Source organism: Sinocyclocheilus grahami, unplaced genomic scaffold (assembly GCF_001515645.1).
Source record: "Sinocyclocheilus grahami isolate Dianchi unplaced genomic scaffold, SAMN03320097.WGS_v1.1 scaffold1298.1, whole genome shotgun sequence".
NCBI classification, from domain to species: Eukaryota; Metazoa; Chordata; class Actinopteri; order Cypriniformes; family Cyprinidae; genus Sinocyclocheilus; species Sinocyclocheilus grahami.
The window spans coordinates 73757-79529 of record NW_015506477.1 but is presented as its reverse complement, the minus strand read 5'-3'; positions in this window follow the sequence as shown (position 1 = coordinate 79529).

Sequence of the window (5773 nt, the reverse complement as noted above, 5' to 3'; positions counted from 1 at the left end):
TGAACAGCATTAATTAGGAAAATAGTGTGTCAATAATGCAAAATGATAATAGTAAATACAAATTTTTCAGTTAAAGACAGTTCATCATTGGATTCAGTGATGTCATCATCCAGCTCAGTTCAGTTTAAATAGTATCTTTGCAATCATGTCAACGATAACGCTGGAAATGAAGTGTCCCCAACTAAGCAAGCCAGAGGCGACAGCGGCAAGGAACCAAAACTCCATCGGTGACAGAATGGAGAAAAAACCTTGGGAGAAACCACGCTCAGTCGGGGGGCCAGTTCTCCTCTGACCAGACGAAACCAGCACTTCAATTCCAGGCTGCAGCAAAGTCACATTGTGCAGAGGACTCATCTGGTTCATCTGGAAGTGCCCTTCAATGTCCCATCCATTAACTGAAAACAGGCTAGAATAATCGATTCTTGGGATTTAAGAATTTATATTGTTCCGTAAAAATGAGAATCGATTAAAATCGACATATATTTTTTACCTAACCCTAATTGATATATGCATAATAAATGTACACAGTACACACACAAATATTATGTAAACAAAAACTTTTATTTTGGATGCGATTAATCGTTTGACAGCACTACTGTGGTCCTCCATGAGCAGAGTTTGACACCACTGCTGTATCTCTGCCACTTTCTCTATATCTAATGAGACGATGCCGCGATTATAAATGAGAGTGACTCCTGGTTAACATGTATTAAAAGGGGTCGTGTTTAGTCACTATTTAGTGTGGTATTTTTTGACAATATTCACTCATCATGACAGTAAAATAGGGCATTCTAAGTCAATATACTGCAGTATTTCCTCTCTCAATCAGTAGAAAATATGATTAACACCCGGTCATGCATGAAAAAAAAATCCCGTCATGTACCGTGAAACCGGTATAATTTAGAAAAATACCGTGATATTCATTTTTGATCATACCGCCCAGCACTAGTTAGCAGGCTTATATGGTCATGTATAGGGGTGTTTTCACACCTTCACTTTCTCTTCGGTTCATTTAGGCATACATGAACACATTATGCTCCATTCTGCACCAAAACAATCAATCCAAGATCGACTGGCCCGACTGAAAATGAACTCTGGAGCGGTTCGGTTGTTTTCAGAAAACAATGCAACCCAACAAACCAAATAAACCAAGTTGCATCATGATTCATGATGGGAAATGCATTAAGGAAAAAACAACAGTGTCTGATTCTGTTGATGAGCACATCAGTTATCATCACAGCTGAAATCCTAAACTGTTGTGTAATTGCTTTTCTCCTCACAAAGGCTTGATTTACAGTCTAACTGATATAAATATGGATGATGCTATGTGGAACATAAACAGGTGCGCTCTCACCAAAGAGAGGACAGTTTTACTGTGACTTAAACACATTTTGGTGCACTTTGAAAAAGAGCGCTGAACCAAGAAGTAAATGCTACGTAACAACAATGTAACAAAGTCCCTGTTTCGAAACGAAGATCTACAGGTCTGAAAATGCCTCGAGTTCAAAGATAAGATTCACTTCAAAACAGTGTAAAAGTGGTGTATTTCAACATTACTCCCGCTCAAATGTCGTCCCAAAAGTCCTCCAAAAAAGAGCGCTGAACCAAGAAGTAAATGCTACGTAACAACAATGTAACAAAGTCCCTGTTTCGAAACGAAGATCTACAGGTCTGAAAATGCCTCGAGTTCAAAGATAAGATTCACTTCAAAACAGTGTAAAAGTGGTGTATTTCAACATTACTCCCGCTCAAATGCCGTCCCAAAAGTCCTCCACTGTAAGTGCATCTCTATAAACCCATCTTTTTGTTTTTACAAAGTAAGAAGATGATATGGTTGTCTCTGGTTACAGCAGCATGTCACAGACGTCCACAGAGTTTAACTTTAACCACTAGCTGCCAATGCCGACCTCTAAATCAAATCACAGTCCACATCAGAAGTCATATCAGGACAGAAGAGAATATCAAAGCGGGTTGAATTTGGTCTTTATGCACTCTGAAACAACACAATCTGAAGCCTGCAGCAATGTACTGAGTCAGCGCCTCGTTAGTATTTCATGAGCCCACGTACCATGATTCCTCATGCTTGACTTAAACCTTAATATAAAGGGCATCATATGGAGCCGAAGGGGAAGCGCGTCTGGCAATAACAGTCACGATCCACTGACACAGCACTGTTCTTTCCAGTCGCTGAATTCAGAAAATCGGCCTCAAACTATAGGTGGAACATAAGGTTAATTCAGGGTAAGTGTAATATTAACACTTCACTGAAACAGATAAAAAAGTACTGAGGTGATGGTATTAGATAGCAAATGGTACAGTACTTTCATTTACACCACGGTACTGAATGAATACCGCAATCAAGCACCATGACGTCATCTAGTGATTTTCAAGTAAAAAGTAATTGAAAAGTTTGAAAGTATTTGGCAACGGTGCTGAACATGAATTAGAGGCAAATGCTATCAGTTTGTTATTCAATGCTATCTCGCTTGACAGCATTTCAGCGCGACACATTTTAATAGCTAGCAATAGTTTTCATTATGTAGGCTTTTCCATCATTGTGGAGAAACAATTTGAGTGTTATCCCTATTTATTGAGCTTTTTGTCTTGTGCTTGATTTCCATCCGTTTTAAATGCAAACTGGGGCTAAAACTACTGTGAAAATAATGGAATACAGTCATAAAATGATTTAACTCTGGAAGTTTAAGGCTGGAATACACTACATGACTTTTGCCCTGATGTATAGTTGAAATTCAGTGCCACACTGCAGATTTGAGTTGCCAGATTTAATAGAATATCATGTAATATATGATGGTCACAGACTCCGATTTTTTAGCTTCAGACTCTAAATCCACCCAGCCAGAGGAGATCAAACATGTTTGATATTTTCAGACGATTTTAGAACACGTTTTCATTTGTCACGCATCTCCTATAAAGGCACGTGTTTCTGCGTGAGTTTGTTGTGATCAGAATGACTTTAAAGTCTGCTAGTGTGTAATCCTCAGTCATTTAGTGTATGGTGGTCAGTTTTTCCTCTGTGACCGTTTAGAAAAGTCGGTAAGTGTATGATGCCTAGCGTTTTAAAATCTATTATAAAACGGAGAGTTCCGGTCCTTGATTCTGATTGGTTAGAGAGTCAGACTCGTAACCCAAAGGTTGCGGGTTCGAGTCTCGTACCGGCAGGGATTGTAGGTGGGGGGGGTGAATGTACAGGGCTCTCTCCCACCTTCAATACCATGACTGAGGGGGCCTTGAGCCAGGCACCGAACCCCCAACTGCTCCCCAGGCGCCGCAGCATAAATGGCTGCCCACTGCTCCGGGTGTGTGTTCACTGCTGTGTGTGTGTGTTCACTGCTGTGTGTGTGTGTGCACTGCTGTGTGTGTGTGCACACAGGATGGGATCAATGCAGAGCACTAATTCCTAGTATGGGTTACCATACTTGGCCACATGTCACGTCACTTATTTCAGTCATATGTCTACTATGACAGCGTCGTTAATATGCCTTTTCACTGTTCAGAACATCTCATCTTTAATGTATTTGTGATGATTGAGACCAAATCTGTTCTGCTGTGAAAGTGATTGTATGCTGAATAGGCTAATTACAGCTCGGTCCTTGAGATCTCTCTCATTTCCCAACACATAATGCAATACTCAGCATGTAGGTGGGGGGAGTGAATGTACAGCGCTCTCTCCCACCTTCATACCACCGGCACATGACAAAACATCAAACATGCCTCTGCTGTCCTACAGGGGGCAGCGTGTGACTACAAACACCAACAATACGGCAAAGACCAAAAGGATGTGTGTGTGTGTGTGTGTGTGTAATTCAGAATGAAACCAGCTTACTACACACTGATCAGAATTCACTGTACTACATACTATTCTAGTAAGTCAGACAGTAGGCACTATCAAAATAGTACTATGCTACAATACTGACACAGAACCTCATCTCGTTGCCTGCGAGAAACTTCTAGTTATGTTTTAACGTTCATTTGGGAACACAACATGCACCTGCCATTTTGAAGGGCTTCCTGTGGTTTCATTGCCATTAAAACTAAAGTTTCAAAAAGTAAAACATTTGAAAAATGAAGACAGCCAAAAATATTTGTTTTGTAATTTTACAGTTGTAATGTAAAATAAAATTATTATTATTATATAGCCATATTAATATATAATAACAACATTTTGGCCAAATGGTGCAGCCCTGCCAAAAAGCACAGCAAACCTGGAAAATTGTTTTTAAATCACGGTCACATTTTTAAATAAGAAAAATCGCAATAACATTTTCCTCAAATTGTGCAGCCCTAGTTTGTGTCATCAACTGAGCAATTAAAACTAAATGGATGCTAAGCTGCTTTAAAGCAATAGTTCACCTAAAAATGACAAAACTTCTCAAAATAAATAATTCACTGGTAAAATGTTCTTCCACCACAGATCTTAAAATGAGCAGTTCTCATTTAATCATCATATAACTAGGTTTTGTTCAAATCCCAAAGTGTTAAAACTTAGTCACGTAACTTGTCCTGAAATGTGTTTCATACACTCAAATGATGCTGCAAATCATGGTGCTTGATAAGAAGACATGTATTACTCTTCTCAGCAGTCAGACTTGTGATTTGCAGTGTGGATGATAAAAAGGTCCCACTGATAAAACAAATCCCCTTGACTTACACTGAATGAGGAACCAGAGCTTACCTCGCTCAAAAATGAAAATTCAGTCATCTTTTACTTACCCTCATGTTGTTCCAAACTTGAATGTACAGTATTTATTTCTTCTGAGGAACACAAATGTTGAGGATTCAAACAACACTGGACCTCACTCACTTGCATTATGTGTTCTATAGAAATCAGGGCTCGCACAATTTCAAAATCTCTGGTAGCCTTTAAAGTTTTGTTTAAATGTTTGCCGGTTCCCGCCTCCTTCTTCCCGTGACTACAAACGTTTGTTAAATTGGTGCCGAAACCCGGGCGGAAGGAGGGACACGCTGCCAGAGATCCCTCGCCGCTGTGGTGAATCCGCGGTGCCATCGAGCATGGCGGAGCAGTCTGCCATCATGGATGCTCGAGGCGGTGGGCTGGAGGTAGTTGCCGGGGGGGCGGACGAACTCGCTGCCGGCCGCCTGGGCTGTGGAGGGACGGCTGCCGTCCGTGAGGGAGCGGAGGAATCGCCGCCATTCGCCTGAGGCCGGAGCCTGCTGCCATCTGCCATGATAGGGAGGAGCAGGGAACGGGGGATTCCTGCCGGCTGCCTGAACCCGGAGGAGCCATCGCCGTCGCCATCCACCAGGCGGCGGAGGAGTGTCGGGCCGTCCGCCAAGGGCTGTCCAGTGCTGATGGGGGTATGCCATCTGCCATGATAGGGAGGAGCAGGGAACGGGGGATTCCTGCCGGCTGCCTGAACCCGGAGGAGCCATCGCCGTCGCCATCCACCAGGCGGCGGAGGAGTGTCGGGCCGTCCGCCAAGGGCTGTCCAGTGCTGATGGGGGTATGTGACGAGAGGGGCGGGCCGAGAGCCGTGGGAACGGAGCGAGGCCGGTGGAGTAAATGCTAATGCACGACACCTGCGCCACTCACCGGTCTCGAGTCCCAGTAATATTACTAGAGGTCGACCGATGTATCGGTTTTGCCGATTAATAGTTGATTGCTGGAACAATCGGTTATCGGCATCCATTGCTGGAGCGGCTGAGAAGGGTTTGCTGTCATTATACAGTGCGAGAGCGGCCTCTAGTGGTTGAAATCACTGACAGCACGTGCTATTTGTTTAGACACGTGATA